The following is a 12,564-nucleotide window of genomic DNA, read 5'->3' as shown; positions in this document are numbered from 1 at the left end:
TGGATTTAAAAAAACAAAAATAGGTCTAACTGATTACTTCTTATCCATTGCACAAATAGTCTACAGCTGTGTCTGTCTGGAGCTCACTGGTGTGGGAAACTGAGGGCTCAGAATATTTTATACAATGTTGCAAGTTTGCCAGCTTGAGCTTCAGGCCAGACCAAGTTGATAGTTGATACAATGTTTCAAGTTCCTTGCAGACAGGCCATGCATAGCCAATGTGATTTATAGGATATTTATTTTTATCAAGATATTTTCTACCTGCAGGCTGCTATGTTTGTATTTTTAGGCAATTTTTGCCTACATAGTTGGCAATGGCAATATAAGTTACTTTTAGAATTTTGATTAACCACATGATACTGATTTTGAGATACGAAGACTATTATAAATTAAATGTACATATAAAAATCATAACTGCCACGCAGATCAGTAGAAAAGTAAGATAAATTGGCCCTCCAAATGGAAAAGGTTGCCGACACGTGGTGTAGCTTATTGCCGGCAACTTCAGGAGCATAAAGGCAGAATCTGCAAAAGCCAGCAGCAAGGGGGAGGAGGAGGGTCGTTAATATATTTTTTTCTTCTGGTTAGGCTATTTTGATCTCTGGCTCCCTCATGTCATTTGTGTGTCTTAATTATTTAATTACAGTGTACTTAAAGCATAAGACAAGCTCATTAGCCTACATATAGGCTAGTTGATTTTGTTAAAACACATAAGGTGTGTCTATATAGGGAAAAATACACATTTTAATATTTCAACCAATATTAACAGTCGACTCTCGGTCGACCAAGATTTCTGTAGTCAGGGACAGCCCTAATTTGAATTTCCTACTTTAATTACTGAAAAAGTAATTATATTATTGCCACCAACCAGCAAAATGGCAGCATTGTGACACCGTGCATAGCTTTGTGAAATGTTAGGCTTAACCTGAGAAAATGACGACGAAATAGGCCTACCGATAAACATGTAGCCATTAGCTAATGTAAAGCTATGCCCCGGCACCATAGAAAGCCCATCATCGATGCGATAGGCATGCAGCCGCATAGACATGTTGCAATTTCAGCACCATGGACAGCGATCGGTAGTCTGAGTGGCTAACACATTCAGGTGAGCTTGCGGGGCCCCAGAGAAATTGCATTACACCAGTGATAGTACCCAACATCCGATTTGAACCAAACCTCTTCCTACCAATGAGTAAGACATGAGGAATCCCAAAAAATTTACAAAAGCCACCCACGGACCCCCAACACCCCATGTCAATCCCACCCCAACAACCAGTATACAGTATCAGTTCTCTATGTTTGACAAGTAGTATGAAGCTGTGGCTTGGAGTATTGCTTCTCAATACTATGTAATGTATTCCCTGTGAATCTGGTGATGTTTTTTTCCCCCTGTGCAGAGAAATTAGTCATTGAAGTCCCTTGCATTATTTACCATAAAGTAGTGTGAAAGTGACCACTAAATGCCGCTGTTTATGCTATACCATCACACTTTTATAGATTTTGATGGTTTCTTATGTTTCTTGTGTTTATTAAATAGATCGCAACTGAAAACCAATAGATTTGGTTCATAATGAAGATAAATTGTCATCCTCACAACTCAAGCCAGTCCTCCACAAAAGCAAATCTGTTTGTCCTTCTTTTACGCTTAATCTTGGCCCAGGAAACGGCCCCTTTATGTGTGGTTTGTTCCCTTCAAAAAAGGTTTGGATTAGTCTATTTTTGTTTGTTTTGTAATTTAGCAGACGTTCTTATCCAGAGAGACATATCGGAACGATTAGGGTTAAGTGCCTTCCTCAAGGGCACATCTACAGATTTTTCACCTACCTTTCGGTAACTGGCCTAATGCTCTTAACCGCTAGGCTACCTGCCGCCCCTGTTAGACTATTCCTGGTAACAAGCAAACTATTAGGCTACAGCAGATCGAATGGTTTCAATGGTCTGTAATGGTTTTCAATAGTACAAGTCCCAAACACACACTGTATAGGGTTTTGCAATTGTAATCGAATTAGGTTGTATTGGGTTTAATGGTAAATGTCACTAGTCACAATACTGTTTCCGGATAATTTTATTGACAAATATAAGACTGCCATGCAATTAAGTATTTTATTAGGGTTGTCACATTTTAGTCCCTAGCCCATTTCTCATCAAAGTTTTGACTTGTAGTAAAAGTATTCAAATGAGAATTGCATAGAGATAGTCTTCCCAGAGAGTGGACCCTTGTTGGACTATTCAAGAGTTGGCTTGAAGCATTAGTGTTCAGCCCTCACAATGTGTAAGCTACAAAGCCTGGCAGACAGCCTATACTCTTTCAATAAAGAATCAGGAGGCATTGGTAACTTTAGTAGAATCTTTAGTAGAATATATTGTTTGTTAAACTGTAACAGATATACAAAGGAGGAAACGTATGATAAAAAGTCACTATATACATTTACACAATATAAGTGTCCATATATCTTAATAACTATGCTTTAGCTCGAGCACTTAAAATAGCTAGATACATTCAAATACCAAATAAGCTAAATTCCGTCACGAAACGATAGCTAGCATGCTAACACACAATGTTAAGTGACTGGTCAATACTTAGCGCAATTAGCTTAGCATCATCAGAGCTAGAATAGCCATGTAAAAATGTAAATATTCGAGGATCACAATTTGAATTGGCAAAAGCATGTTCTAATAACTCTAAACTACTCACAGACTTATCTTTAACTAGGGCCTAGTAAGACGGAAAAGTATGGCTTGTCTGTTGGATTGTTATGACAGGAAATAGCTCTGAACCGAAAGTTAGCTAATTAAAAACTACAGTACCCAGATTTGCCACTAGATGACAACATAGGGCAATATAATACTTTGTACAGAAGTACAGCTATCAGAACCCTCCCCGCTTGGCATAATGACCTTTTATGTCACTATGTTTACTTTTGGAGGAGTATGATGATGTCGGAGACAGGTCTGAAGAACACCTTAGGGGTGCACTGTCTCATGACCTTCACTTCCACTTTTCTGACTTTGTTGTCACCGTTTGGTACAGTTTTCACGACGAATCCAACAGGCCATTCGTTTCGGTGTGTTTTAATAAGATGACATCTCCAACTTGCAGGTTAGGTTTGTCAACTTACCATTTTCTGTGTGACTGTAGTGTCACCAGGTATTCTTGTCTCGTTCTTTTCCAGAATGTGTCCGCAAGGCCCTGGACATGTTTCCATTGCTTGTTGTAGAGATCTTTGAGGTTGAAGTCTCCTGGCGGATGCTGTTGTAGTTTCAATCTTTTGTGTCAGAAGCATTTAGGGTTGCCAACTGTCCCATATTAGCCGTCCCTTATATTGGGCTAAATTGCTTTGTCGGATACGGGACCTCCCTTGTCCCGTATATTCATCCAATCACAGTACTGTATAGCGTAAACGCTCCAATTCCTGCAAAGTCATTTCTGTTGTTGTTCGGTCGGTTTGGCATATCAAGGAAATATGGATAAACCTGCTAAAAAGAAAAGACTGTGCACCTAAAACAAACAATGGGAAGCAAAAAAGACGTGGGTTAAGCCCATCAGTGGTGACTCGAAAGCTTTCTGTACTTTATGCTGTCGGGAATTCTCAATTGGCCATGGAGGGGAGAATGACCTAACTCAGCATGCATCCACAGAAATGCACAAGGCAGCCACGGTAGCTAAAGGTGCTAGCAATATCCTTGCATTCTTCGTGACGTCTACTGCGGAAAATGAGCAAAACTGTTAAACTACCTGTTCACTACCCTCCTGCTCTCCTGGGATGTGCAACTCAATCCTGGGCCCAACATCACCGAGCCAGCGATACGCACCGGAGTGGAAAGCGGTGGATGGCCTCGTCCACTGAACGTCGCCGCTGTGGAAGTGGGTGAGTGCTATGGTCCTATGGTTTCTCTCGACTCACCCAGCTCCAGGATAGATTTTGACTCTTCAAACATACCAAAGTCGCTATATGCGATCCCTGACTCTGCTTCTGGTACGCAAGCTGTTTTAATTAGTTCCCCACATCCAGTGCAGGCGGGAGGGATTGTTAATTGCGCTACCGAACTGCCCCTAATCAAAACGAAACAAAACGGCCTAAACCCAGCCGTCAGAAAACACAGAAAATTTAACTTTTTTCAATGTGTCAATCACTCTCGAGTCATCTGGGACCCAAGAGCTAAGCCCAAGGGACTACTAGGGGGGCACTTGAACATTCGTAGTGTCATTCCAAAAAGTGATCAAATTCAACATCTACTCACAGACTCCAACCTTGACTTTCTCTGCCTCTCGGAGACATGGCTCCATGGAAACTCTCCATCTGCTGCTTTGATTGTGCCTGGCTACAATGTTTTCAGGAGAGACAGGACTGAAGGAAGAGGAGGGGGTGTGATGATTTACATTAAAGAACATATCCGATGTAATCAAATTGAGTGGTCATGTGATAATGAACTAGAATGTATTGGCCTGAACATTACACTGTCTCCCCAAATGTCTTTTACCCTCATTGGAATGTATAGGCCACCTTCCACCAAAAGTGTGTTTTTTGATCAGTTTAATAACATGCTTAGGGAATGTGATTTTGGGAAAGAGGTCATCTTAATGGGAGATTTTAACATTAATTATGAAGACAAGTGTTGTAGGAAAACCCTCAAACGGATCATTAATACCTTTGACCTTACACAGCTAGTTAAAGGGCCAACCAGGGTGACTTGTTGCTCTAAAACACAGATTGATTTGGTGTTCAGTAATAAACCAGAGAGAGTGACTAAATCATTCAATATGGTTACTGGGCTATCTGATCATAATCTGACACTTATAGCCAGAAAGCTGTCCAAGAGCAGGTTTAACCTCTCTACTGTTAGAAAGCCTGATCAACTAAGAATACCTAAGAGTGAATTAAGCTATTTTGAAAACGCAATTAAGGGAATTAACTGGAATGATCTCTTGTCCTATGCAGACGTGGAAGCTGATAGTCAAGTTTTTCTATCCACAATCCAGACTACATTAAATGGTTTCCTAAAGAAAATCAAATCCAAACCTGGCCAAAAGAGCACTCTTCCTTGGCTAAATGGAGAAATCTGGAAATTGATGAAAGAACGAGATTATTATCTAAAAATAGCCCTAAGATCCAAATTAGAGCATGACAGACGTAGGTTTACCATGTTGAGAAATAAGGTGATGAAAGAAATCAGACAGGCCAAGGCAAACTTTTTTATTAACATAATTGGTGAAGCAAAGGGAAATTCTAAACTGATCTGGGAGAATCTAAAAAAGTTAACAGGGAAAGACCATAGTAACACTGCAAAAAGACTAGAAATCATGGTGAATAACAATCTAACACAGGATGCAGTTGAAATAGCAATAGCCTTCAATTCCTATTTTATTGACTCTGTCAGGGTACTGACACAGAACCCCTCCACTGGTTTCTTGGGCTCAGTGCTAGTAAATGATGCTCAACCTGTCTTCATCATAAGGGAGGTTTCTGAGTCAAAGGTGGACAAGGTGATTAGCTCACTAAAGAACTCTAAAGCCAAAGATGTGTTTGGGATGGACTCTACCTTTCTTAAAAACTACAAAGAGTCACTCATTGGCCCCATTACTAAGGTCACCAACACATCTATTGGTCTCGGGGTGTTTCCAAGGGTATGGAAGTCGGCCATAATAACAGCCATCTTTAAATCAGGCGACCCTGCTGACGTGAGTAACTACAGGCCCATTAGTATATTACCTGTGGTGTCAAAGGTTGTTGAAAAGTGTGTAGCAGAACAACTGATTGCCCACCTCAACAACAGCCCCTTCACATTACATTCCATGCAGTTTGGCTTCAGAGCGAAACACTCCACAGAAACGGCCAACTGCTTTCTTCTGGAAAATGTGAAGTCCAAGATGGACAAAGGGGGCGTTGTTGGGGCTGTGTTTCTGGACCTAAGGAAGGCTTTTGATACTGTTAACCATGAGATTCTCATCACAAAATTGTCCAAGTTTAACTTTTCCCCTGATGCCTTGAGATGGATGAAATCATACCTTGAAGGCAGAACTCAGTGTGTCAGAGTGAGCAATGAGCTGTCGCCCACTCTTAGCTATGATGTGGGCGTGCCCTAAGGGTCAATACTGGGGCCCCTCCTGTTCAGCCTGTACATTAATGATCTGCCTTCTGTCTGTACTGGGTCTGAAGTTCAAATGTATGCAGATGATACAGTGATATATGTGCATGCAAAGAGCAAACAACAAGCTGCACAAGAACTCACTACTGTAATGGTCCAGGTTACAAAGTGGCTCAGTGACTCGTGTTTGCATCTCAATGTGAAAAAAACTGTTTGCATGTTCTTCACAAAGAGGGCAACAGATGCTACTGAGCCAGATGTCTATGTGTCAGGGGAGAAGCTCCAGGTGGTATCTGATTTTAAGTACCTTGGCATCATACTTGATTCCAACCTCTCTTTTAAAAAGCACGTGAAAAAGGTAATTCAAATAACCAAATTCAACCTAGCTAATTTCCGATATATTCAAAATTGTTTGACTACAGAGGTAGCAAAACTGTACTTCAAATCTATGATACTCCCCCACTTAACATACTGCTTGACTAGTTGGGCCCAAGCTTGCTGTACAACAGTAAGACCTATTCAGTCTGTCTACAAACAGGCTCTCAAAGTGCTTGATAGGAAGCCCAATAGCCATCATCACTGTCACATCCTCAGAAAGCATGAGCTCCTGAGTTGGGAAAATCTTGTGCAATACACTGATGCATGTCTTGTATTCAAGATCCTAAATGGCTTGGCTCCCCCTCCACTCAGTATTTTTGTTAAACAGAAAACCCAAACATATGGCAGCAGATCCACAAGGTCTGCCATGAGAGGTGACTGTGTAGTTCCCCTAAGGAAAAGCACCTTTAGTAAATCCGCTTTTTCTGTGAGAGCTTCCCATGTCTGGAATACACTGCCATCAGGCACACATAACTGCACCACATATCACACTTTCACAAAATGCTTGAAGACATGGCTTAAGGTCAATCAGATTTGTGAACATGGTCCCTAGCTGTGTGTTGCCGCTTTCCATGTCTGTTGTCTAACTTGTGAGGTGTGGAAACACTTTGTTGCTTTTATGAATTTTGTCTTGCTGCTATTTGTTCTATGTTGCTCTGTCTGTATGCTACGTCTTGCTTGTCCTATGTTGCTATGTCTGTATGCTATGTCTTGTTCTATGTTGCTATTGTCCATATTGTAATTGTTTTTAATAACCTGCCCAGGGACTGCGGTTGAAAATTAGCCGGCTGGCTAAAACCGGCACTTTTACTGAAACGTTGATTAATGTGCACTGTCCCTGTAAAAATAAAATAAACTCAAACTCAATGACAAAAATTGCGGCAAGTGAAGCCTTGTATGTGTACCATACGGTTAAACACGGACTCAGCTACAACAGCACCGACTGTCTTGTTAAGCTCAACGATGCTTTGTTTCATGACTCAAATGTTGTGAAGAAGATGCACTTGGGAAGAACGAAAGCTGAGATGATTACAATGAATGTTTTAGACCAAAGACTGTGTGGGATATTTTGGATGATCTGTCTCCGACCGAAGGTGAGCCCGAGTATTTCTCAGTGACGCCTCCAACAAGGGAAACAGAAACATGTGTCCAGTGTGTCTGAGATATGTCTCTCTGTCTGATGGAGTGAAGTGCAAGTTACTTGACTTTTATGAAGACAGTGATGAAACTGCAAATGGCATACATCAAGCTCTGATGAACTCTGGAAAAGCATGAACTGGACATTAGACACATCACAGCCTATGCAGCAGATAATGCCAATGTCAACTTTGGAGGAAGTCCTAAAGTTCAAAATGAAGGTGCTTCAGCGGAAACAGGACAGCTTTTTTGGATACCAGACCAAGCAGCTACTGGACAAACAACTGTCAGCACAAAGGTCCAAGCAGCAACAGGACTTTGTGAAGTTCTATGACACTGTCATTACATACATTGACAAGTGGTTTGATTTCTCACCATAAAATGTAATGGTGAAACTGAAACCGATCGGCTTCTATGAGGAGCTCTCCTTCACTGACCTGGAGCAGGTGGTAGTTGCCCTCAAAATGACAGAGACAGTCAGTATGGACCAACTCTATGAAGAGTTGTGTGCTAGCCGGGAGGAAATACAGAAAGCCAGACAGGACATCACAAAATCCACCAGGGAGAAGTGGGTGGCAGTTTTCCAAAACCTAGGGAAAGCCAACTTGATCAACATGTTCAGGATTGTCTCATTTGCCCTCAGTGTGCCAGACTCAAATGCCTTTGTAGAGAGGATTTTCTGTCTGATGACCATTAAATGGTCAGATTCAAGAAACAGATGCAGCACAGAGCTGATAAAAAATGAATTTGAAATGTGACTTGTCATGTAAGGACTTCTCTGGCTATGCAAAAGGACTGCTTGAATCAGTCAAGAGCAGCAAAAAATACCCATGGAAAAAGCAGACTTGGTGAGTGACTCATGCCCATCTTTCGCAATTGAAATGTTAGTTTTTTTTGCTGTAAAGGTCCAAATAGGGATTTCTTTGATCATTTATTTTGAGGTTTATTCACATAAGTGTACATAATGATACAGTTTATCTTTGGCCCGGCTAGCTGTCTGAATCGCCGTGACCCCAACCAACGTCACTACTCACTGGACCCTTATGATCACTCTGCTAAGCATGCCTCTCCTTAATGTCAATATGCCTTGTCCATTGCTGTTCTGGTTAGTGTTTATTGGCTTATTTCACTGTAGAGCCTCTAGCCCTGCTCATTATACCTTATCCAACCTTTCAGTTCCACCACCCACACATGCGATGACATCACCTGGTTTCAATGATGTTTCTAGAGACAATATCTCTCTCATCATCACTCAATGCCTAGGTTTACCTCCACTCCACTTTACCTTCACTTCCTACCTTACCTTTGTCTGTACATTATACCTTGAAGCTATTTTATCGCCCCCAGAAACCTGCTCCTTTTACTCTCTGTTCCGGACGTCCTAGACGACCAATTCTCATAGCTTTTAGCCGTACCCTTATCCTACTCCTCCTCTGTTCCTCTGGCGATGTAGAGGTGAATCCAGGCCCTGCAGTGCCTAGCTCCACTTCTATTCCCCAGGCGCTCTCTTTTGATGACTTCTGTAACAGTAATAGCCTTTGTTTCATGCATGTTAACATTAGAAGCCTCCCTAAGTTTGTTTTATTCACTGCTTTAGCACACTCTGCTAACCCAGATGTCCTAGCCATGTCTCAATTCTGGCTTAGGAAGACCACCAAAAACCCCTAACTACAACATTTTCAGACAAGATAGAACGGCCAAAGGGGGCGGTGTTGCAATCTAATGCAGAGATAGCCTGCAGAGTTCTGTCCTACTATCCAGGTCTGTACCCAAACAAATTGAACTTCTACTTTTAAAATTCCACCTCTCTAAAAACAAGTCTCTCACCGTTGCCGCTTGCTATAGACCACCCTCTGCCCCCAGCTGTGCTCTGGACACCATATGTGAACTGATTGCCCCCCATCTATCTTCAGAGCATGTGCTGCTAGGTGACCTAAACTGGGACATGTTTAACACCCCAGCCATCCTACAATCTAAGCTTGATGCCCTCAATCTCACACAAATTATCAATGAACCTACCAGGTACAACCCCAAAGCCGTAAACACGGGCACCCTCATAAATATCATCCTAACCAACTTGCCCTCTAAATACACCTCTGCTGTTTTCAACCAAGATCCCAGCGATCACAGCCTCATTGCCTGCATCCGTAATGGGTCAGCGGTCAAACGACCTCCACTCATCACTGTCAAACGCTCCCTGAAACACTTCAGCGAGCAGGCCTTTCTAATCGACCTGGCCCGGGTATCCTGGAAGGATATTGACCTCATCCCGTCAGTAGAGGATGCCTGGTTATTTTTTTTAAATGCCTTCCTGACCATCTTAAATTAGCATGCCCCATTCAATACATTTAGAAGCAGGAACAAATATAGCCCTTGGTTCTCTCCAGACCTGACTGCCCTTGACCAACACAAAAACATCCTGTGCGTTCTGCATTAGCATCGAACAGCCCCCGTGATATGCAGCTTTTCAGGGAAGTTAGAAACCAATATACACAGGCAGTTAGAAAAGCCAAGGCTAGCTTTTTCAAGCAGAAATTTGCTTCCTGCAACACACACTCAAAAACATTCTGGGACACTGTAAAGTCCATGGAGAATAAGAGCACCTCCTCCCAGCTGCCCACTGCACTGAGGATAGGAAACTCTGTCACCACCGATAAATCCACTATAATTGAGAATTTCAATAAGCATTTTTCTACGGCTGGCTATGCTTTCCACCTGGTTACCCCTACCCCGGTCAACAGCACTGCACCCCCCACAGCAACTCGCTCAAGCCTTCCCCATTTCTCCTTCTCCCAATCCAGTCAGCTGATGTTCTGAAAGAGCTGCAAAATCTGGACCCCTACAAATCAGCCGGGCTAGACAATCTGGACCCTTTCTTTCTAAAATTATCTGCCGAAATTGTTGCAACCCCTATTACTAGCCTGTTCAACCTCTCTTTCGTGTCATCTGAGATTCCCAAAGATTGGAAAGCAGCTGCGGTCATCCCCCTCTTCAAAGGGGGGACACTCTTGACCCAAACTGCTACAGACCTATATCTATCCTACCCTGCCTTTCTAAGGTCTTCGAAAGCCAAGTCAACAAACAGATTACCAACCATTTAGAATCCCACCGTACATTCTCCGCTATGCAATCTGGTTTCAGAGCTGGTCATGGGTGCACCTCAGCCACGCTTAAGGTCCTAAACGATATCTTAACCGCCATCGATAAGAAACAATACTGTGCAGCCGTATTCATTGACCTGGCCAAGGCTTTCGACTCTGTCAATCACCACATCCTCATCGGCAGACTCAACAGCCTTGGTTTCTCAAATGATTGCCTGGCCTGGATCACCAACAACTTTCAACTTTCTGATAGAGTTCAGTGTGTCAAATCGGAGGGCCTGTTGTCCGGGCCTCTGGCAGTCTCTATGGGGGTGCCACAAGGTTCAATTCTTGGGCCGACTCTCTTCTCTGTATACATCAATGATGTCGCTCTTGCTGCTGGTGCGTCTCTGATCCACGTCTACGCAGACGACACCATTCTGTATACTTCTGGCCCTTCTTTGGACACTGTGTTAACATCCCTCCAGACGAGCTTCAATGCCATACAACTCTCCTTCCGTGGCCTCCAACTGCTCTTAAATACAAGTAAAACTAAATGCATGCTCTTCAACCGATCGCTGCCTGCACCTGCCCGCCCGTCCAGCATCACTACTCTGGACGGTTCTGACTTAGAATATGTGGACAACTACAAATACCTAGGTGTCTGGTTAGACTGTAAACTCTCCTTCCAGACTCACATCAAACATCTCCAATCCAAAGTTAAATCTAGAATTGGCTTCCTATTTCGCAACAAAGCATCCTTCACTCATGCTGCCAAACATACCCTCGTAAAACTGACCATCCTACCGATCCTCGACTTCGGTGATGTCATTTACAAAATAGCCTCCAATACCCTACTCAATAATTTGGATGCAGTCTATCACAGTACCATCCGTTTTGTCACCAAACCCCCATATACTACCCACCACTGCGACCTGTACGCTTGTGTTGGCTGGCCCTCGCTTCATACTTGTCGCTAAACCCACTGGCTCCAGGTCATCTACAAGACCCTGCTAGGTAAAGTCCCCCCTTATCTCAGCTCGCTGGTCACCATAGCAGCACCCACCCGTAGCACGCGCTCCAGCAGGTATATCTCTCTGGTCACCCCCAAAGCCAATTCCTCTTTTGGCCGCCTCTCCTTCCAGTTCTCTGCTGCCAATGACTGGAACGAACTACAAAAATCTCTGAAACTGGAAACACTTCTCCCTCACTAGCTTTAAGCACCAGCTGTCAGAACAGCTCACAGATTACTGCACCTGTACATAGCCCATCTGTAATTAGCCCAAACAACTACCTCTTCCCCTACCGTATTTATTTATTTATTTTGCTCCTTTGCACCCCAGAATTTCTACTTTGCACATTCATCCACTGCAAACCTACCATTCCAGTGTTTTACTTGCTATATTGTATTTACTTCGCCACCATGGCCTATTTATTGCCTTTACCTCCCTTATCTCACCACATTGTATATAGACTTATTTTTCTACTGTATTATTGACTGTATGTTTGTTTTACTCCATGTGTAACTCTGTGTTGTTGTATGTGTCGAACTGCTTTGCTTTATCTTGGCCAGGTCGCAGTTGTAAATGAGAACTTGCCTACCTGGTTAAATAAAGGTGGGGGGGGGGAAGTTTTAGTAAAGCTATAGACTAAATGTGCACTGGCACGCCACCGTGCACTGGCACGCCACCTTTTGTCCCTTATTTGGTAGTGAGAAGGTTGGCAACCCTAGAAGCATTGCAGGTGTAAGAACTGCTGGCAACTCCGGGTCCATGGACACTGGAACTATGGTACGAGCATTCATGATGGCCATGACTTCAGCCATGGGTGTGGTGAGGACTTCATTTGTGAGATGAGTAGAACTAACTTCCAGAAGCATGGC

The 12,564-nt window shown here is 42.9% G+C and overlaps 1 protein-coding gene across 2 annotated transcripts in view; it reads right to left on the bottom strand.

Moving 5' to 3' along the window:
• Window positions 1–12,564, bottom strand: part of LOC139545637 (3',5'-cyclic-AMP phosphodiesterase 4D-like) — a 59,510-nt gene that overhangs the window by 38,330 nt on the left and 8,616 nt on the right. The window contains exon 1 of one of the 2 annotated variants that reach the window (XM_071353616.1): window positions 3,120–3,987. The exons of the other annotated variant lie outside the window; for it this stretch is intronic. The gene's annotated coding sequence lies outside the window, so the exon portion shown is untranslated. Of the gene's footprint in view, window positions 1–3,119; window positions 3,988–12,564 lie in introns of those variants that run through there. 2 annotated transcript variants of the gene reach the window in all.

This window comes from Salvelinus alpinus, chromosome 19 (assembly GCF_045679555.1).
Source record: "Salvelinus alpinus chromosome 19, SLU_Salpinus.1, whole genome shotgun sequence".
In the NCBI taxonomy this organism is placed as follows: domain Eukaryota; kingdom Metazoa; phylum Chordata; class Actinopteri; order Salmoniformes; family Salmonidae; genus Salvelinus; species Salvelinus alpinus.
Note: the sequence above shows the minus strand (reverse complement) of the source record. Positions and strands in the feature narration are given on the sequence as shown.